The sequence below is a fragment of the Hirundo rustica genome, chromosome 6 (genome assembly GCF_015227805.2).
Source record: "Hirundo rustica isolate bHirRus1 chromosome 6, bHirRus1.pri.v3, whole genome shotgun sequence".
In the NCBI taxonomy this organism is placed as follows: Eukaryota; Metazoa; Chordata; class Aves; order Passeriformes; family Hirundinidae; genus Hirundo; species Hirundo rustica.
In genome coordinates this window covers 41,698,047-41,720,552 of record NC_053455.1, presented here as the reverse complement: position 1 = coordinate 41,720,552, position 22,506 = coordinate 41,698,047, and the positions used below count along the sequence as shown (strand labels likewise).

General features: G+C 36.8%; 1 long non-coding RNA gene across 1 annotated transcript in view; it reads left to right on the top strand.

The window, feature by feature from the left end:
• Positions 1-22,506, top strand: part of LOC120754309 (uncharacterized) — a 57,394-nt gene that overhangs the window by 11,925 nt on the left and 22,963 nt on the right. The window contains exon 2 of the long non-coding RNA XR_005701378.2: positions 10,955-11,162. This is a non-coding gene — a long non-coding RNA (uncharacterized LOC120754309). The remainder of the gene's footprint in view (positions 1-10,954; positions 11,163-22,506) is intronic.

The following is a 22,506-nucleotide window of genomic DNA, read 5'->3' as shown; positions in this document are numbered from 1 at the left end:
AAAACATTTTGCTTTTGAGAGCAAAGGCTGGATTTTTATTCTCCCCTCCATTTAAACTACCAATTAACAATTTATTTACTTGTCACTTATTGCTGACCATCCCAATTATTGCTTTTTATTTGGTATTTTATTTGCTGTTTTTTTCTGGACAGTATATGAAATAGATTTTCATTTCTGTAGTATTCTAATCCTCTATTTCTACACGTAGTACTACTATTTTCCTTCCAAATATCTTACCTTTCAAATAAGAATTTCCCCTCTGTAACTTTACCTTGATTATCCAAAACACTAAATACTCTGTACTGAAGTTATCTTGTTTTGAGCAGTCAGTATTTGGGTTAGTCTTTCCTGCAAGCTTGGGAGTTCAGGTCTGAGGCTATAAACACTTCTGTACGTATGAGTAAGTCTAATTTTGTGAGTAGTCTAAGCCAGCAGGGCTCCTCAAACAAGTATGTGTTTGCAGGCTTGGGACCTGCAGATATTTGGATGGAGGAGATGATAGGGAAGGGCTACAGATACCAAGTTTTATTTTTAATTACACATGCCTGCCAGGATCATCCAGAAATATGACAGTGTATTTCACGAGATGGACTATTTGGAACAGGTAACACAAATGAAGCTGTTTGCCTCATTTGATGCCATATGATAAAGTTAACCTAAATACCTGATATCTTAATCAAATCTAATCATTGTGATTGTTGAAACTTTTGTTCCTGATTTAGTTAAATTTTAGGTAACATTCAAACATCTAAAAATCTTCCCATCTTATGAAACCTGGTTGACAAAATTGCAAAAAAAAAAAAAAAGAATCAATTTCTAAAATTTGTGGGGATCAAAAGGATTTTTAAAGATGCTATCAAATTATCAGCCTTTTGGGTTTTATATAGAGTTGTTACGACTGCTGTGTTTTTTCACTAAGAAATTTGTTTTGATTACTTAGGCCTTTTTTCCCCCTTCACCACACCCCTTCCAAACTGCAGCCACAAATTAAAAACTAACTAAGAAAAAGCTAGTTGCTTGGTTCTTGATACTGCTCGTACTTAATTTAATGCAATCAGTATCAGTTTTAGACGTGAGGAGTATGGTGTAAAAGCAGAAGGACTGAGGTACATAAAAAGAGTATTTCACAACTTGGAGAATATTTATAATGTAATCAGAAGCTTCTGCAATGAGAGAAAAGGGATCTGAGGATATAGTCAATGATAAATAAGGAAGCAAGAAAATCAGTGTTTTAGAAGCCATGTTTGCAAATATGACAAATATATCTACCTGGGAAATGATAATCAAGTTAAAAAGAAATACTGTTTTTACAGTAGTGAAATTAAGAAAAACTGTGAGAGTCAAATTCTGCCCTTAGATATACTCATATATTGCGTGACGGCATTGAGAGGGAAGATTTTAACATCTCACATCTGACTTGGAACCAAACCAAAAAGACTATTTTCAGATGACTCTGGAGTGACTTCCAGATCAGAGGATCCCAAATTGATCTGCCAATGTATAGAGAGATGATTTCATCAGGCGTAGACAGCAGTCTCTTTGGAGTTAAACACGATAGCTATTGAATAGTACATAGCAATGACAATGGCAATTTTGGCTTTTACAGGATTTTACTCACATGCAGAACTTCATAGTACAGAAGACTGTCTGATGAAATGAGTGACAGTAATATTGGCCATCATTCCCTTTTCAAACTGCTATGTAATGGCTTTGCTCCTCTGTCCTGTAAATATGACTAACCCAAATGAATTGCTAGGTTCTGTGATTCAAATAGAGCATTAGTAAGCAGGACGTCCAGGTCCTCCTCCAGGGTCCCGCAGCTGTCCAGTATAAACCTGGACAGACATCTCTTTTTCAAATGGTATGTAGTATTTACGTGAAACATATTTCAGCAAAATGGAGGCTTCAAACAAGCTAGCACAGTTTTGGGTAGACTGATCCTAGGCAGCTGGTTACCAGTTCTGGGAGATTGGCATACAGACATTTATTCTTCTTCACTTCTTTTATGAGTGTATCTTGGTGATACCATCTGATATCTTGCTTTCTGATAGTTTCTGAAGCGTCCTGTCTGGAACAGTGATTTGGTCTCTCCATTTTTTTAAATTCTTGAGAAGAAAGAAGGCAGCCTGTTGTGTCAGAGGGCTGTATACAAGGATAAGTGGAAAGCCTCTGGTGGGTCTTCCCAAACCACACTGACCAGAAATTAACTGTCATTTATCTGGAAGACACTTAACAATATCAACAAGAGTCAACACTTGTGTTTTTTCTCAGAAGTCTTTAAAGGACCCAGCTAAGCTGCCTATGATGTTTCTTGGCCCTTTTTTTTAGAAAGCGGTCATCAGATCTTTGATTCTTACTCGTCCCACAAGACATTTTATTTATGAGGCTATTGACGTTCCACAGTCTTTAAGAAAATTCCAAATTAAAAATTCTTGTCTATTTGTTGTTAATCAGGATCAGGTTCCTGAAGACCAGCAATGGGCACGTGCCTGTATCTTTCATCAGGGAAAATAGGAAAAGGAATGTTCCCTGAATGTCTTAGGTACAATAGCTCCAGACATGAAAAAGCTGATTTCCTGGCATTGTTTCATGCCTTGCTGTAAATTTTGATGGATGCTTTTCCTGCAGTTGAGCCATTCATAGCTGCCATCTCCTGTGTGGATTCTCCAGTGCCTAATAAGGCATGCAGTCACAGTGCAGCCTTTTCGTCCAACCTGGAACATTTACATGTCTCTGTAAGTCTTGCTGTCCACTTGTTTCCACAAAACCTGCAGGAACTCAATTATCATTGACACCTGTATTTAAGTGCCAGGACTGACTATAAAGTACCAGTGCATTCAGCAGGTATTAACCACCCTTATGGTCACGTTCTGTCTGTCTTGTCCATGTACACGTACACACACATGCACACACACAGCATGATCATAAGCCTTGTTGCCATAGGAAACCAAACTAAAACCAAGCAAGGTCAGAAGGCATGAGCTCATTGTTTTTCTTTTCCTGTTCCTTCTTAAAAACTCCTAGCACAGGCTTTTGTTATTCATTAGATTAGATGTGGGTTTGGAATGGAAATCATACTTGCTGCCTGCTAGTTTTACACTGCAGGACATGGTGGTGTCCATCATGGAGTTTGTCTGGCTGCCATCTTTGTCAGGCCTTACCTCACTCTCTAGTCAGTCTCTACAAGATTTTGCAGTCATACTTAATGCTTTGGCTTGCAGTTTCCTTCTGGTCCCCTGCTTGTTGTTGAGAATGTGTCCCATAATCACTTTGATATCACTGTAGAGTTTTGCCCACCTTGAAAAAGGTAGCGGCATCACAGGAAGAAAAGATATTCCAAAAACCCAAAGCAGGTTCATCAGTGGTTAAATACTACAGAAATCACTAGTCTGGTTAGAACTAACTCAACCACTGTCATCTTTGCCTTAGAATAAATATTTATACTGTGTTATGACTAAACCGCTCTAATACAGAGGTACTTTCCTGGGCAGTAGGTCTGATGTATACCATGTCTCTCCATAAAGGGACATGAAAGCCATACTTTTGGTAACTCTTCATAGATAACTCTTCTTTCTTTGTCCTCCCTGGCAGAGCAGCAAAGCGTCACTTTTTTGACCAACACAGAGACGTGTTTGTCTTTTCAACATGCATTGTTCCGTTCTCTTCCATCTTTTTCTATCAAATACACTTAAAAAGTACAAGCTGTAAGGAACAGGAACCCATCTGGATATACATGTGTAAAACAGCTTAGTTAATAATAAAGCACAGTATGGATCTCTTTAGCTCATGTAAATGTTCAAATAAGGTGCCTACAAATGGGCACGGTTATTTGGATGTGTTTTATTGTGAATAAATCCGAATGAATCAAACGTCCTATTTTCCATATACTGTTTTAGAAATACAGAAACTGGACACTTACTTGGTTTTGGTGACCTGTCGCCATGGCCGGGAAGGCTTGTGTCTTGCTTGTGATTTTCTGTGCTTTCACATGTACTTGCTCATACAGAGGTTCTGTTCTTCAGTAAAATCAGAGAAATTTCAGCCTTGGGAAATATTTCCTCTTGTCCTGTCTAGATGCTTTTTTGCTCCACTGGATGACAATTATATCTTAAATGTATATATTGTTTATTAATGGTTTGCAGTGACGATCAGTAAGTCCCAGTGGTACAGAGCTCACCCCGATCCTATCCGCATTTCTACATCTTCTTTCCCTGGCTTAGTCAGTGCTGCAGAAATAGAGTACCCAAAGTCACTCAACAACGGCCTCTAGCCCCCTCAGTTTTGTTCAGCCTTCTAGGCACAAAGGCTCTTCTCAGCATCAAGGATTTATTGAGGAGAGGGAAGAATCCTGCTAGAGTAATGGTGGGAAATTGTAAAACTTGGAGCACTTCTGGCTGCCAACAAGGGCATTTTCTGAAACTCTCTTTTACCACCCCATCCCCAGTTTCCCCAGAACTGTATTGCTGTCTTTACTAGTTGTATACACAGAGTTTTAGCTGCTCATGGTGCCAAGCCATGAAACATTTGCAGTCTGGGAGGTGTGCTGATGTTATCAGGTCAGCAGAGAAAGGAACTACTAGAATACAGTTATTTTCAAAAGCCATCTAGGAGATTAAAGTTGCCACAGAGCATACACCTATCGCCCTACATTCTTTCAAATCCTAGGCATATAGCTTTAAAATCCTTAAAGAAAAGGAAATTGGCAGCTCACCGAGAGGCACCTCAGACCTGGCACCATGTATCTTGAAGGCTCACATCACTGGCTGTGTCCATGCTAGTAAATAATATGCATCCTGGACCATTGTCTGGCACCGAGGTCAACTGGCACAAAACATCTAGTATCCATGCTGTCTTGATCTCCCAAGACAGGACAGCCATATGCTAAATGTTTCTAGAACACAGTCACTGGCTCACGGTAGCTTTCAGTCCTCACCCAGGATCTGTTTGGGAGAGTGCTGTTCGGTCCTGGCCTTAGCCATGCCAGGGTTCTTCGAGAAACTGGAGGAGGTGCCAACAGTAGTGTCCCTGGCACCATTTAATGTTTCAGAGAAGGTGCAGCCAGCAGACTTGCAGGTGAATTGTGAGTGACTTTGCCACAGCAACAAGATGGAATGGTTGATCCTTTTCACAAGGGCTGCTGTTCCTTCTCTTTGTCAATCCCTTTGTCTTTTCACTCAAACCTGAGATTTTATTCTGATGAATGCTGGAATAGCTTACTATTTTCAGCTGTTTAATAGTTTGCTGTTGTGATTGTATTTGTCTGTGTTTAAATTTGTATTTCCCCAAAGATAGGGAAAGGGATTCTATAAATATTATTTGTTTTAATTAACAAATGTCAGCTTCCTTTGTAATGTAGTGGGGCAGCACAGATGTGCATTGGGAGAGTGACCAGTAAGGCCAGAAAGGCATTACTTTTTTTATTCCTGTGTCACATTCACCATAGTCCCTGGGCCACTGTTCCCAGAAACTTTAGTGCCACCACAAAGGACATTATCTATTATAAAACCCTTGCTAAAGCCCCAAGGTATTGAAGGCAGACAATTAATTGCTTAGTACCTTCTCAGGTATTTTTCTTATGACTCGTAGTTTGCTGCCATGATCCACAGAGACTCTCTAATTCGGGTCCTACTGAAAGGATGCACTTGGTCAAAAGTTTTTGATTTGAACATTCAGATTATTTTGATCCCTTGTAGGCTCTTCAGAATTTCACCAGAATTATTTTATGCCAGTATAATCTTTCAAGGTACATCTTCATTATGAACTTCTTCTGTAGCCTGATGCAGGCTCTGCTTGAATTTGGCCAGGCGTGTTAACCAAGCTTCTGCTCGCTGAGTCAGACCATTTGTTGGCTGTGGTCTAGGAGCCTCGCTGTTAGCCAAGGAGAAGAGGTGTCTTTCTGGTGATTATTTTGTTAACTGAGAAGACTTTAAATTTCTTGTTAATAATATTTTACAAATCTACAGATCAAAATCTGAACTAAAAGACAATATTTTAATTAAATGCTGATATATCCTGGGCAAACCAGTGACGATACAGGGCCATGAAGATTCATCGTAGTATATTAAAATTGTGTCTACATTCTCAAATGAGTGTATCAATTCCTAGAGTTATCTTGAATAAGTAAACAAAATATCTCGGGTATTTTTGCTGTTCTGAGGCTTTCTGTTAGACTGATAGTTGAGTAAAATATTCTGTGGGACAAATGCCGTCTGCTTAACTCATGGGAGCTAGTCTGCTTATTTCAATGAGTTAGCAAAATGAACTGGATTTTGTTGTTTGGAAACTATTCAGAAAGCTGTGCTATATTTTTATGGAGGATCCTTCTCTAGTCTGGATGTCACTATATGATTAAATCAATGGGAAACCTGTGGGGAGGTTAGAAGGTACGGCATTGAGTTTGCAATGTTGTAAGGTTAACAAACACACCCTCGAAGGGGGGCGATTAACCCAAATTCTGATACATTTTAAATGGTATTAGGTAATATTCATGGTTATTTCTTATGCTGTATATTTAGGGCTTCTGTGGATATACAGCACTGGAATTACTATGTTCTAAACTAAGAATTTTAGAGTAGTTTTAACAAATGTTGTATTCATCTGTAAAATCTGGAAATGTATTCTGTCAATGGAGGTTAGTGCATAAAAACTGATGACTGTTGAAAAAAAAATGTGAACTTTTGTTTGAATATAACTATTTGTTTTGATGGTAATTGAGGCAATTCCTTCACTTTCCACAAACATTCATTAGATGATATTCTGTAGGAAAACTGTCACATGCAATGATGCATTTCTCTATCCCTGTGAATGCCTGAACTGGAAGTCTGCGTGCAGCTCTTAGGGAAGCCTTTGATGGGTTATAAGTTTATCAACCAAGAGTAAAAAAAAGATGTCAGGTGATTGGGGTGACCAACAACACCCTGTAAATACTAATCTATGCGTGGTGAATTCCTAAAATACACAAGAGTCATTTTAGTGAGTAGCTTGTGAGCAATCTCATGGGAAGAAGTATGTTGGCAATTACTCACTCAATAATTTGTGAAAAATGTATCTGCTCATTGACATTTTGAAAAAAAAGAACATATAGCTCTTAAATGCATTGCGGGAAAATACCTTGCCAGCTAACAACCCAAAACAGCCAACTCCACTCTACAAATATTTAGCCACCTTCTGATTGATATTTCTGAACTTCTAATATTTCTCATTGGAAGCAGTCTGTCTAGATGTACAGACCCCCCCAGATACCCAAACAGCAGAAATGTAACCCCAGAGTTGTGACACAATTTGAATAAAACCCCAAATCTATATGAGTGGCTTGGTCCTGATCTGAAATTTGCAGCTGGATGGGGTTTTTTAAACAAAATTTAATTTTTTTATGCATGGATATGTTAAAAAAAAAATAGGATTGCAAATTGAACTTTGAACCAAAATTCACTTCTGAAGGCTGTTACGCATGAGCATTAGGGATTAGTACACATTTGAAAATGCAGTTATTGGCAGTCGTTAAAGTCCTCTGCAGGCCACAGGTAGATGCAGAATAGCTTATAGCTCATGATTTATGATCTGCTGTAGTTACAAGATTTATGAATGCCCATTCCTGCATCATTCCTTTCTCATGGGCCCTGAGAATCAGTTCTACCATGCTGCTCCTCTATGACATGCCTTAGAGGTTCAAAGGATGTTTGTTTCCTGTGTCTCCTTTTTCCTTTTATGTCTTTGCTGAAACTCACAAGAAAAAAAAAGTGATTTTTAAGGGTATTTATTTAAGAGGTTTGTGATGTTGACATGGGACACGATTGTCTAAATCTACAGACAGATTCATTTTGTGCAGGATACATAAAGAGTGCTTACAACTTGCGGTCCATATGTGCATGGACTGATTTCAGATTGGTAGCTTAGCTGGCATAGCTACTTCAAATGTCTTACTTACAAGGTTATTTGTGCAATTTCAACCTCCTTTCAGTAGTGGCTGGACAACAGATCCCAGCATGTATAGGCACAGAGCTCTTTATGTGTTTGTTTTCTGGTTTGGGGGGTTGTGGGTGGGGGAAGTTATATTAACGATTGACACAATTGTTTATTTTTTACAATTTTCTAATTAAGATTGAGTTCCTAAAGCACTATATTACTACAATAGTTTCATACGTTACTAAAATTTCTTCTGGTTCTCAAGTATACAATGACTACCTTAGCATAGTCAAAAGAGTACCCTCCATTATCATTTGATGGTTTAAGATTTTCTTTAGAAATAAAACAACTGAAGTAGAGATATTTCATTGAACTTCTTCCTGAAACAGATAATGTTTTTGTTTATATTTTTGGATTTCAGCTTTCCTCTGAATGATTTGCTATCCAAAACAAGATCAGGGCTTTTCTAGTACACAGTAATTAAAAAAAAAGAGAACTAACAAGTACTAGAAAATTAGTTTTGTTTCTTGTAGATTGGTGACCTGTACTGCAATGCAGAAAGCAGATGATGACCGGATAGTCAGAGAGACTGAAAAGAGTGACAAAACTTATTGCAAAATGATTACTGAAATTGTTAAGAAATTTGTGCTTTGAGGCAGTCATGTGTCTTTAAGCCTGTCACGATTCAATTCTGCTTCTTTTTAAAAGTGTTCAGTGATGAGATTGAATAAAGCATTCCCAGCAACTCTGGTAACATCAGTGCTGCTGGCCTGGAATATTCCACCTTTTGTCTTCTCCCCACATGGCAGGTGTTATCCACCTTGCCCTGTTATCCCCTTTTTCTGCCCCATTCTCCTTTCGGCCAATGGGAATTAGAGCAGAGGTTTTTCTGAGAACAGGGGCTGGCCCCCTTTCTCAGGATTCCTTTCCTCAAGAAACAATAACTTTGCACAATGCCTGATTGGTCTGGGGGAGTTGTTTATTGTAACTGCTTGAGTTCAACGGAGTTTTTGTGTTTTATTTTATTGTTGCTAATTTGAATTTATTTTTAAACAGGGAATTAAATTACCTAGACAGGAAGATATTGATGCAAATGTCCTTACTGCTAAGTTAATAGGATTGAAATTAGAAGCATGTATATATTTTCAAGAAGCATCAAAAATATATAACTACAATTTAGGGACCTTAGAAAGACTTCAGTTTTAACAGAAACATGCTTCCTTGACTTGTTTAGCTCATCTGTTTTTTAAATGCCATGACCAAGACTGAAAAACTCTTTGCATCTTCAGTGATTCCTCAGGATTGTGTTGATCCCTTCCCGAGAACAGCATCCTGCCCAGCTGTCTCCCTGTTTTCTTTAGGGGATTTCAAAGACTCCCCAAACCAAGCACTATAACAATTATGCTTTACAATCCATTCCATCATATATCTTCTTTATAATTTTACCTGTAAATTTTGTGAGGGAGTTCCAACAGCAAAACTAAAACTGTTGCAAAGTGTACTACCACACATCCGTACATACAATTGCTTTACAGCTCAAGAAGACTAAAGTCTGTCTCTGAGATTAGCACCTTTTAGCTAATCAAATGCTACAGAAATATAACCCTTCTATTATCTATTTCTCCTTTTGTGTACAGCTATCAATGCACATTCAACCCAAAGGACCTCGCGATTCTTTCCAAATGACATATGTACAGGAATTCCTTCTACACTGAAATGCCCAGGCTTAGAGGGTGGGCTGCAGCCAAGAAAATAATTAGCTTATAGCACACTGCATAATGTGTGTGAACTGCATGTCTGTAAGGATAATTCTGGCCAAGGGCACATCAGACAGTACATCAGACCAGTGCATCCTGCTGGAAAAGACTAATATTTAAAGGCTCTGGCTCTATTAAAATTTCAAAAACTATCAACAACCTTGTTCATTGACAGTCAGTATGATCCACTAAGATTTTCTTTTTATTTACACATGTACATGTATTTTAATCCCCATGCATACAATTAAAATGTTGATTTATCATTTACATCCTTAAAACTGTTCTGTTTTTAACCATTTTCCTTTAAGCACCAGGTTTTAATAACTGATGGTAAAGGGAGTTAGAGTAGAAATTTGGCTTATACATCTTAGAGGACAATATACATCTATACTAAGATAGGACAGTATACATCTATATTGGCTACTGATACTGACTGACAGCTCTGAATACCAGCCCATACACAGACTTACTAGTATAAACTGTGAGCTAGACAGTGAATTGTGTGTGAGCATTTATCTTTTATAATACTAAAGCACCTGCTGCCTGTTTCTTGTTACTTATGTAGTGCTGCTAGCTTGGAGATCCCTGAACATTTTACCAAGGTTAATTGAGGAATAATCCCATTTAAATGGGGAAAATGAAAAAGTAATAAAAAAGCTCCAACAAAAACCTATATTTTTTTTCCCTGTTTAGCAAATGAGAAACCACCAAAGAGTTCTATGATGTGGCTTTGTCAATAACTTATGGTGAGCCCTGAGTTAATACCTGTTGTCAAAACTGAGTACCCTAACTACACCTATCAAGCTCTTTTCTCTGACTGGGCTTATCCTTCAGTTTGCTTTTGGAGTAGAGGCACCAGTTGTTGTGGGACTGTACAATCCTACCACAGTGAGACTAACTGTGGTTTTCCAAGAGCATCCACAACAGTTGTAGTGTTGTAGTAATTATGAGAGCGACAGCAATACTTATAACCTCCTCAGTGGTACCAGTCTATTATTACAAAATCTTTTCATAGGAGACCTTCAATAGGTGCTCCAGTGTTTTTCAGAGAAAAATATGTTGATGTGGCCTCTATACCAGCATGAGGAGAAGGGGCACTGTTAACCTCAGTCTTTACCATATGTCTTGCCTTCTAAAGAATGTAACTTAGCTCCTCTAACTTGTTTCCCTTGCTTTGTCCTCTCCTTTCATTCTGCTCTTCTCTGCACTGACTCCCAGGATGCCTCTATTCTCAAAATTATTACACCAACTCCCAGTTAATGTTGCTATTCAGGTACTGTCTTTTTCTGCAGATTCCTCAGGACAGTTTTCTTCTGCAAGTATTTTCAAAGGAGATCTACCAGTGAAATGTCCACAATAACAGATTGAAAAGGATGATAAAATAAAATGGCAAGGATTATGTGGAACCAAGCAGCAACTACTGGTTGTCTTCTTGTAGAAAACCTTTGCACTTCTCAAGAACCTCTACTCTATTCCTCCCTTTTCTTCATGCCCTCTAAGGTATGTTTGGGATTAGTTCCTGGGGAGCATATTAGCTTCTCAGGAACCAATGTTTTAAAATATTTTTATCTGTATTGAGATATATGCATGTGTGGCACTGTATCAGTAACAAGAGGAAAGATATTAGCACAGTTCCTTGAAGTCAAATTTATGTGTACTAACCACAGGATTCATTATTTCTGCTCTTCCATGCTTAGATTTCCAAGTCAGATCTTTCATGACAAGGCTGTAGATGGAAAGACATACTTTGAAATAAAACTTTTAAGAAGTAAAGTGGGGATAAATGATCTCTATAAATGTAATCCAAGTAGTTATTATTTAATACCTGATATTTTTGCTTCTCCCTTCCCACTTACTGCTGAGCACCAGCAGCTTATAGAGAGAAAGAGCCTGACAGGGGAAAATAGCTGATTTTTTCCTGGAAAATAGGGATTTCTCTCTGGAGTGTGTGTAAGTGCTGGTATGTACACACTGAAGTGTGCATGCATTTATTGGAATCAGTAGCTTTGAAACATTATATGTACATGGTCTCTCTATGAAAAAAAAAAAAAAAGGAAAGAGAAGAAGGACGATTCACGCTCAAATAAATGTCCAGGCTGATTTGGTCAGACAAACAGTAATGCGGGGATATGTAGCCAGGATGCAAATCCCTGCATAATGTATATGCTCTCTATACGTAACTGTGTGTCCTCTGCATGTGTGTCTGTGTGTTGATGAAGTGTTTCCTATTTATTTTTCTGTGTTTCTGTCTGGACATGCATCCAATCCATTTTACCAGTTCACCCAAGGCAGTGTAAGTCATAACAACACTCATTTAGCTGTGTTTGTCAATGCACATAGTTGAGTTCATTTGAGTTCCACATGTCCTAGTCAGGACCTGTGCTTGTCCATAATATATGTATGCATGCATTCATGAAGATGTGGTTAACTGGCTTTGGTCTGATCTGGAGAGGTGAATAACTCTGGGCAGAAGGGTGTATACAAGGGAAGTTCATTTTTACTAGTTTGCAGACATTTAGCATATTCTTGGTGTACAGAATGCTGACCACTGAGTGCTTGTGACAGCATTGGGGTTAGTAACGATTGCCAACGTTAAAGATATTTTAATTTAATAATGTCCATATTCTTGCACAAAACCGGTTCTATTCTCTCTCATTCACACAGACACAAAGCAAAATTACAACACTGAGAAAGGTGGCCTTTGTTTCTTAGGGGAATACAGAATATGGCCAAGACTGGTTTAAGAGAGTTTTTTTGTTTGTTTGTTTGCTTTTGCCTTATGCTTAGAAATACAAACCATTAAATTTCTGATGCCAAGTTTGGAAATTGCATCCCTACTAAATGTTTTACAGGCACTTTGAGCTGTCTGGTGAGCCAAAGTGAGAGATTATATTCATCAGTTGTTCTGTCTACTTAATTTGTTAAGTGAAATAACCTTCCTGAAGTGGGAGCATTTCACATAGTTTTTCAAAGAACCAGGATTTTTTTTTTTTTTTTTTAATGGCAACAGAAATAAAAATATTTCAGTCTCCAGCACCTTGAATAAAAATAAAGACTTGGGTTTTTTTATTGCTTCATTTAATAATTTAGGCTAATGCAAAGTGAGTGCAAAAGAGGTATTGATGATCTGTTTTGAACTATTTTCTTACCTGAGTCTTGAAATGTGATTCCCTAATATGATGCAGAGTTACCAGCACATGAAACAGGTGCTTATACAGAGCTAAGTATACAAGGGGCAAGACAGCAGAAAATTAGGGCATAGGGGCCTATCCCAATTCCCCCAAAGGAAATGGGAACTGGATTAAGCCTAAACCTCTAATTACATAGGGGTAATAGTCTATCAGAACTCCCACAGCAAAAGGGAGTTGGAGCAAGCCCAAGACTCTAATTGCATTTTTTCCTTGCCATTTTTGTTTATATATTTTGTTTACTCTGGCTCATCATTACTTTATTTTGTAATTATTATGATAGGATTAGTGGCCATTAAATATCTGATTTCTGAATGGTATGGCTTGTTCCTTGTCACTGATGTCCCTGATCTATGTCAGAAAGGTTTGTATATTCTGGTTGGTATAGCAAGAGATAGATACATTTATCTAATTGATTGAAATGGATCAAGGCTTATACATTTCCTACCAGCACTACAAAGAGCCATACTACTTTTCTGTGTGCAGAAAATAATACAGTGTAAGGACATACCAGAGCTTTTTTTCTTCCCTTTTTTTATCGCAGTGTTCATGCCAATGCCTTTGGATTTCTGTAGTGAGGCCTGGAGATAGATAGATAGATAGATAGATAGATAGATAGATAGATATAAAAAAAGAATTTTGTAAGAAAAAAGCATTACTGGCTATGTGATAAATAGCTATTACTTGGAGAAAGTTACAGTCCTTTTGGAGCACCCCAATACATTTGTTCAGTTTCTTCAATACAAAATTTCCTCCTGCACTTCTAAGATTAACTCTGCAGTGGTATCAACATGTCATCTACAGTGCAGGTGTTTGGAGATTTGTCCCCTCTTTGAATCCCATCCCCAAATATCCCAGCTCTAGAGTCAGAAGAGAGTTCTGGCACATACCAGGCAACAAGAAGTGTGCCCATACTTCCAGTGGCACCCTGACTGCGCCATACTGGCAGTATCAGAAGTACAGGGCTGTACAGAGGCCCTGATACATGATGGGAATTCTCAATGACTACAGTAAAAACTCTTGTGTGTCAGTCTAGGCAGGACTCCAGGTGGATGACATCAGTGTTGCTTGGAAAACATCAAAGTAGGAAATGTATGCTGGAGCAAGGGGCATTTCTGCAGTCATTCCTCACAACGTAATTTTACTTAGTTGCCCATTAATAATGTCCTGAGACAGAAGGATACATCTTTATTTTGGAGATTTTCCCTAATTTGTATTTCAATTTGTGATCCTAATATGTAAGCTCAAAATGAGGGGAGGGCTTTAGTCAAGACAGGTGTAGGCTTCTGGAAAATTTTTCTCACAGGAGCGGTGGAAACATGCAAGCAAATTAGCTATGGATTTTGATTAATTAGTGAAAGGGTTTAGATAGCAAGGTTGTCCAAAATAAGATGGCTTTACTCATGAACACAGGACATCCCATCCACTGTATTTATCTGGGGAGCTGGGAAGGAGATAATTATCAATACTTACGGGAAGGATATAGTGAATCATTGATATAGCTATTCATTGCTTTGTGGGACAGAAGGACTTTGACCAATTTGGAGGCATTTTGTTCCCAATTAATATATTTTTGGCTACCACAGAGGTACAGAAACTTTGAACCAAATAGTAGAAGACGTGTCTGTCAATTAAACTATCCAGGAGATGTATTGGTAAGTGACCTTCGGTTACAGAGATATAAAGACTGAGTAACCTCAGTCACTTCACTGGAATCATTCAAGACTTAAACTGACAGAAAAGAGGAAGGAACATCTTTCTCTTTGAAACCCTTTTATCACTTTTAAAATAACGCAGCCTTAACATATATCTCCTAACTGCAGTAGGAAATATGTTTTTCTTTCAGACTGAGCAGTATTTTGGTGTTTAGCTCACTTAACACAGTCTCTGTCAAAGAAGACCATTTTTTTGTTTTTGAACTTACAAACCTGGTGCAGTGTTTCCAATATGTGCATTAAAATCCATAGGACCACATCTCACTGTAGGCTTAGCATTTGTTAATATTTGGAAGGGATGTTTGATTAAGAACAAACAGGGTGAAATAGATCATGGTAGACAACAACAAAATTATTAAAAATAGATCCAACTCTCTTGATTACAGCAGATTAAATTTTTAAATTTGCAGTGAAGATTAGTTAGAACTGTTTCAATGATTTGTAAAAAGTAGTATCAGAAGGCCATTTTAGTGACTTGGAGTTTGCTGCCCTGGGCTGTGTGAAGCCTGGGAACTCAGGGAGGCAGAGGAGTAAGCTGGCCAGTCCAGCTTCAGTGTTCAACATGACCAAAGTACACCAACACTGAGATATTTCAGGCTGTGAGATGCAAGTGAACTTGTAAAAACTTCTTCTTCAGCAGTTCGTGTGCTAGTAGTAACAAAGGTAAGGAACCTATTTAAAACATATACTTTAACCAAAGTATTTACCTTAGCATTGCTTTTTTGGGAAAAGCAATGTAAAACTACCTGTCAGATCTATTTTAAAAGATAGGTTTTCTTTTACCATGAGAGAAAACCATGTGTTCCATCAGTGGGGACTGAGACTGAGGTAAGCAGGTCTTCTCTGTATAGCTTTAATGACAAGACATTGTCATGCTTCCCCCCCACCTCCTTAACAACAGATGCAAAGTGTGGTACCCCTGCAGCCAGTGAAGTTGATGGAGTTTTGGGGGGGGGGGTGGTTCAGAGGGGCTGGCTCTGGCGGAATTCTGCTAGAAAGGGGAAAAGTGCAGGTTTTGTGATACAGCTTTTGTAAATAAATACCTAAATTGCATGTAATTTGATAGCTAAGCATTTCCTTAAGCACTGGTATCAAGATGCTGACTAAAAAGTAAATAATATGAAAAATTTCTGCTAATAAAATCTCCTCTTTCCTAATATAAAAAAAAAGTAGAGAAAATACATTGTACATGCAAAACCTTTTTTTGCATTTCTTGAAGGAAAGAGTGTGTATGAAAAAACCTATTTGAGATAAGTTTAATAAAAAGATATTTGAGTGCAGTAATGTAAAAAAAAAAACTTTACAAGATTTTGCATACATCTGTAGTTCATTGCAACCAGGGGAAAATTGATTTTTCTGCAGAGTGCAGACAGACAACAATCCACTGGCTTGGACTGGGACTCTGTGTAGGTCATGTTGGCCCTTGGCACAGAGTGACTTCACAGTGTTAGGTGATAACATTTTAAACGGTTAGTTAAACTAAAGTTTAAACATTTTAAACCTATATTTCAGCCCCCAAAATCTAAAAATAAAGCTCCATCTTACTGCCTCTCATAGTATTTATGTCAGATTTCTGCACTCCAGTCCTAGGAGGTCATGATGCTTTCCCAGGCAGACTGAATTCCTACTCTGTAAGTCATACAGTGGAATAGCCAGCATGTCACTGACAAAAGTACATGCAGTGAATCTGAATTCTTACTGGCACACATGAGAGAAATTGCTAAACCCATTGCAACTGCAGATGTTCGTATTGGTAACTTTGGCTTTAGTAAAATGTGGAGACCTTTCCTCTCAAAATGTTTGGAAGTTTTCTACCATGGGCCAGTGCTGTGTACCACCTAACTCCAGTTTCACAGGGTACATTTATGTGTAGGGAACTGAATGCATGTGCTAGGAGTGGGGAGTGTTCTGCAGTCACTTCTCTGTAAGATGTGTGCCATAAACCTGCTGTAAAGAGTTAATGCCACTGGGGGCTAATCACAGAACACTTGCTGACCTCAGGGGATTTTGTCAGACCATGCCCCAAGCAGATTTTGTGATCAGACCCCCTTGCACAAATCACGTGTGTGTTGAGGTTTCAGTTGTTGGTTTTTGAAAATTGGTTAGTGGCTGTTGTCTTTAGTGAAAAAAAGTGTAATAAAAATGTTCTTTTCTGCCTAATGCAGAATGTTTTAATTTCTCAGAAGATAGCTCTTAGTCTTTGCTCACCCATCTGGTCCCTTGGGTTGGTCACTTTCATAGCTGGGTTGTGCAGCTGAGGGTGCAAGAGCACGGCAAAGACGATGTACCTGAGACTGCAGTCAGTGGGAGAGCCACACAGAATACACAGAAGAGCCCTGCCACTGGCAACAGACCGAACTGTGACCATTAGATTCCAGTTCAGTCACAGACTTTTTAAAAAATCAAAACCTGGAATTAAGGTGTTTGGTTAACCCTTTGGAAGCAAGTACTTATAAAGGGGGGTGGGGGGAAGTTTTTCTAGAAAAGCACTAAATTAACATGATCTACTGTGAAAGGGCTGATAAAGGGTAAAATCAGCAACTCTATGGCTCAAAATACCTGTGGAGCAGGTACTTTTTCTTAAGTGGACTAACTCTTTTCATACCTTGTAATAGTTACCTTACCTGTATAAAAGTACATTTTCTAGTTTAAATAATTGTCCTTATTAATGATTAATGGGCTGTGAACTTGAACTTGCCTTATTTACTATTAAGGAAATATTCAAAATCACCTGAATAGTCCTAATTTGTATTTACCAGCAATGCATTTTAAAATTCTTTTTAGAAGTTTAAAATAGGACGGCTTACAAATTACATTTTAAATAGTTTCACATCTCGCTTAAGTAAAAGTTTGTTACACATCTAGACTGAAATTTTAGATGTTCTGTTTTAATTTAGTGAGACAGTTTTTGGCTCAAAAAGGGGTAATTCTGAATGGAAAAGTTATCAAAGCTTTATTTTTGGCAACAGCTTTTCAAAACGACACGAGGTGTAGTCTGCTGTGTCTTGTGTAGTTTCAAGCCCTTGCTCTGCTTTAAGTGCTCACGATTTTTTTTTTGATCGGGCCCATAACTATCTTTGTCACCACAAATAGAGCCATCAGTGTCACACCATTCCAAAAAAATACGTTAACCCTTCCCTGCCCAGCACCTTCTCAAAGACTTGCTTCAACTCCAGCAATTCAAAGAACTAGCGGTGGAGAGCTTTGCTGGTTGATTTGCTAACTCTTTAACAGAGCATCTTGATTTAGCTCCTGATTTTGGATAATATAAAGGAGTTTTCACCAATTCTCCCTCTCTGCTCCTGGTTCACACTTTCTGTATTTGCTGGGAAAATTTCTTACCAGCTTGCTTTTTTGTGGGAGGAGAGGCGAAGCCTATGACTTAACAGCAAATAGACTAGAGGCATCAAGGTCACAGGTAAAATAGGTAGAACTACTAATTTTTCCAGAAATACTAGTTGTAGAGCGTGCGTCACGAAGGCCTGATCTTGACCAGCCTCCCATGCTTTTCCATTGCCCTCGCTATTTGACACCTGTAGGTTTGTGGATTGGGAGCCAACTTTCATCCCAGCTGTTACTGGTGCCCTGAGTCCTGAGCATGCAGGAGCTGTGTGCCTGACCACACCAGCCTGGGGGCTCCCAAATCTCCTGCTCTGTTCTGCACCACGCTCTGCTGCTGCTCAGAGGCAGCTTTACATGAGACTAAACTGCACTGCTTACTGAAGGAGTTTATAAATCCTGGGAGCTAGATCGAAACAATTAGTTCCAAAATAGTTTTGTCCTGTAAAGTAGCTTTGATCAACATCAGGACTAAACATGTTTTCTGTTCCTTACTGAAAAAAGTAAGGAATTTCTGCTGGCTGTTTAGAGGCTGAGTCCTACATCCTCTAGTGATACTTAGGCATATTCATGAAAATAGTATCAAAGAACTCAATAGGAACATTTCTGTGGATCAGAATTATTCCCAGGAGTGCTGGATAACATAATATGGCCCCAGCAAAATCTCTGGTTGATAATGCTGCAATGCTTCCTCCTTTGGTACCTGGCTTTTACAGCTAAGTTTTGAAAGCTGTAAATCAAAAGTAAAGGTTAAAACTTTTAATCGCATGTTTCCAAGTGCATTATATATCAAACAACCTGAAGTATTCCAAATTAATTAAAAAACAAGTAAAGAAGCCTTTAGCTGTAGTTTTGTTTGAGTTTCTTTTCTTGTATGTTTGGGATCCACTATAATCAGTTCTGCAAAAATTAAAATCTCCAAGACAAGCAGCTTGAATCTTTAACTAAATAAGGGAAATTTTGCACAGTACTAGAGTTTTTAAAGTAAAGAAATTGGTGATTTGATTTGTAACAATAACTTTACAAATTTAACTTTGGAACCAGCTTTTTTCTTCCAGATGAGGGAGGACCAGAAGTAGCCAGAACATTCAGAGAAGGTAACTATGTAAGCTTTCAAAGCTGCTTTGGTAACACACTGTCTACCACAAACATAATTTTCACAGAATCATAAATCCATACTTTCATATGAAGAGAAATTTCATACAAGTCTCTTGACCGCCACAGTTAATTTAGGTAAAATATCTACTACCTTTAAATATATTGCCTGAAATTACTTCTTTCAGGGGAAAAACAATCTTGAGCTTTATACAGCTTTTTTTAAAATATATTACATATTGTAAAATATTGACATAGAGAGACACGTCCTCTTAACTGTCAAGAATTTAGACTTGAAGGAAATTAAAAATTAGAAAAGATTAAAAGTTAGGGGAAACATTTTAGAACTGCAGGCACCAGACAGATAATTTCAGTGGGCAGGGTTTTTAAAAAGTGAATATTTATACTAAGTGGCATCCAGTTCAGAAATAATTTTCAGGGAAGATATTTTCTTATATCCTGGGAAATTAGACTTATAATAACCAAAGTAGTACATAGCATGCAGCTAAATATAAAACAAATTAAGCTCAGTTATCTAATATAGATATAAATACAAGTATTTGTGAAATCTATTTAGAGCAGTGTTTTATACCTTAATATAGAGACAAAAAAGCTGAAGTGGGAATATTGTATACATTAGCTTAAAAACAGCTAATTTTTTTTTTCCCTTTTGCTGGACTTATTTCCTAAAAGTAATAAAAAGTATACAAATTATCAAATATGTCCAGAGAATAAGCATTCCTAATTTTTACTGAATTCATATGGTAAAAGTTAGGAGACAATTGGATTTAAAATCCTTCTGGACTGATTCTGCTCTCCTGAAATGAGTGGTAAAATTCCATTTGCCTTCAAAAGAAGCTGAATTTCATGTCAGTTTTATAAATAGAATTTATTAACTCTTCAGTATTATACTAAATAATGAAACTTCACTGTTTGTTTAAAATCAAAGTAACAAAAATTTTAGATTAAAATCTAAGCAAACAAGGACCAGCAAATACTGTTAAAAAAAGCTTTTGGGAGATAGCTATTGGTAGCCTATTGGCTGATAATTTTATAAAAAGTATTCAGTGTTATTTATCTACTGTTTTTAAGTAGTTTTTAGGACTTAGACGTTTTAGATTCTTCATTAACATATACAAGATGCAAAAGAAATAAAGCCCTGCCCTTGAAGAATAAAGGTAGAAATATGATTTGACAATTAAAACAATTAAATCTAGCTGCTGAATCTAAAATTTAGTTACCTAAGAATTGACATTTTAATTTCAGCATTAGAAAATAAAATAGAGATGTCTTTGCATCAAAAAATAACTTCTTATAACAATATACAAATTTGGTCCTTCAGGCATAAAAAAAAGATTTGTATTTATGAGTTTAAATTTATAGTTTAGTAAATACATTGTTTAAATAGTAGGCAGAGACAACCTTTGAAGAGAAATATTTGGTAGGATTAAAACTTAAAGTTTGTACAAAAAGAAAATACTTTGATAAGGGTAAACAGTAAGCATAAGTCAGTTTGGGGTTCATCACTATCCCATGAATTCCTTTATATCATAGTAATTCATATATCTTTAAGACAAAATTGTTAGAATTGTTACTCATCCTTACTGAATATATTTCTCTTAAAAAGTTATGTTTTTCCTCTTTCAAAAATTGTTCTTGATTTTTCTGTAGACAAGCAGAAAAAAAAAAGTAAATTCGTTCATCATTCACAAATATTCCTTCTATTGACACAGATTTTTTACTCTGAAATTGCTAATAGGAAATTATTTGAACATTTTTTTTAAAGTTAAATTATGTAAAAAGCTTTTTGAAAGTTATAATATTATCTTATAACTGACTGCAGCTAGAATACAGCCTTTTTTTCAAATTTAATACTGTACATAATAATTAACAAAACATGTGGATGTAGATATAGTTAAAATTATTAGGAATATTAATTTGCATTGTTGAATCTTTGTGGGGAGTTTGTTCTTTTTTAAGGCTCTCAAGTAGTTATCTGTGAAAACAAATTGAGATTAAAAGAATCTGTTTCAAATCTTCCTTAAAACCTGAAAAATGTTTCTAAACCTTTAAATGTGATTTGATATTCTTTTGCCTATAATGTATAGGTTATTTATAAATACTTTTTGGAATAAAATATTTTTATTTATGGATAGTTCATATCTATAGTTCATGACTGAGCAGACAGGGCTGCATGATATTTGTTTGTAAGTTTAACTGAGACTTATTTAATAGAAAAATGAGCTAGATAAATATCCTACACGAATTTTTATCCAAATAATAGCACTTTTAATAATTATTGTATGTTAAAACTCCCCTATTGATTGTGTATCTGGAAGCTCTCTGTTCAGTTTCTTCTTAATATTCTTGGAGTTTTTTCCATTTATGGCTTTCAGAATAATAAACACAATATCCCTGTTGCTTTTGAAATTTACAATAAAGAATAAATATTGATTTTGTTTTTACATCAAGAGAAATTACTGACAGAAGGAAATATGCAGCAATTTTGCACAAGTAATTTTATGAAGTTTTAAAGTCTTTGCAGGGAAGGAGTTAAAAGAACAAAAGCAAACGAAGGACCCTCCATCCCTCCCACATTTGAATAAAAATATTTCTAAATGTCTGCTGCAAATTTTTTTAGAGGGGAAACAGCATTTTTTTTTCCTTTGACGCTGCATTAAAATTCAAATAATAACATTAAAATTCATTATGAGAGTTCTACCACAGAACTTAGCTTTTCAAATGTCTGGACAGCTCCTTAAATTTAATTGAGTCTACATTAAAAACTATGTTTTCATGTACTAAGGAAACCTAAATGTTTACCTTGGAAAAGAATAACTACATATATCTGATCTATGGAGAGAGGAACACCACAAAAGTGATTTTTTCAAAGGAAAAGAATTCTTTCCATGTAAAATTTAAATCAATGGGCATTTGGTTTTGGCCATATTAGTGCTCTAATCAGTTAGATAAGGTAGATTTTACCAGCTAAATGGAAAGTAGCTACAGTATGATCTGAAGTGGGAGGGAGCTCAGAGTTGCCTCAGTGTAGCAGAAGTACATAAATGTCAGGAACAAAGTTCAACTTCTTTGGCTACAGTTTCCACAGAGATACCACCTGAAATTTGAATCTGTGACTTGTATGTGCTTCAGTGAAATCATGGGCTTTTAAAACATGTATTAACAAGCTTAAAGAAGATTATCTTATTAACTGTTTCATTAATTAGAGCTCTCTAAGTCATAATGTAACTCAAAAATGAAAAACAGAACTGATGTGTTAATAATATGCTTTGTTCTTTATTTTTAAAAGAACCATTTTAGAGGTGAATAGTAAATTCTCCGAAACAAATTCATAAATGTATATAACTCCATTACTTTTTGAAAATGTTTTGTTCTCATGTCATTAATTATGACATTAATTATGTTATCCTTTTGCTCTCCAGAAATTATGCCAAAGTTGCTGAAAGGGCCAAAATATTACCAGTCCAAGTTCCCCAAAAAAGTTTT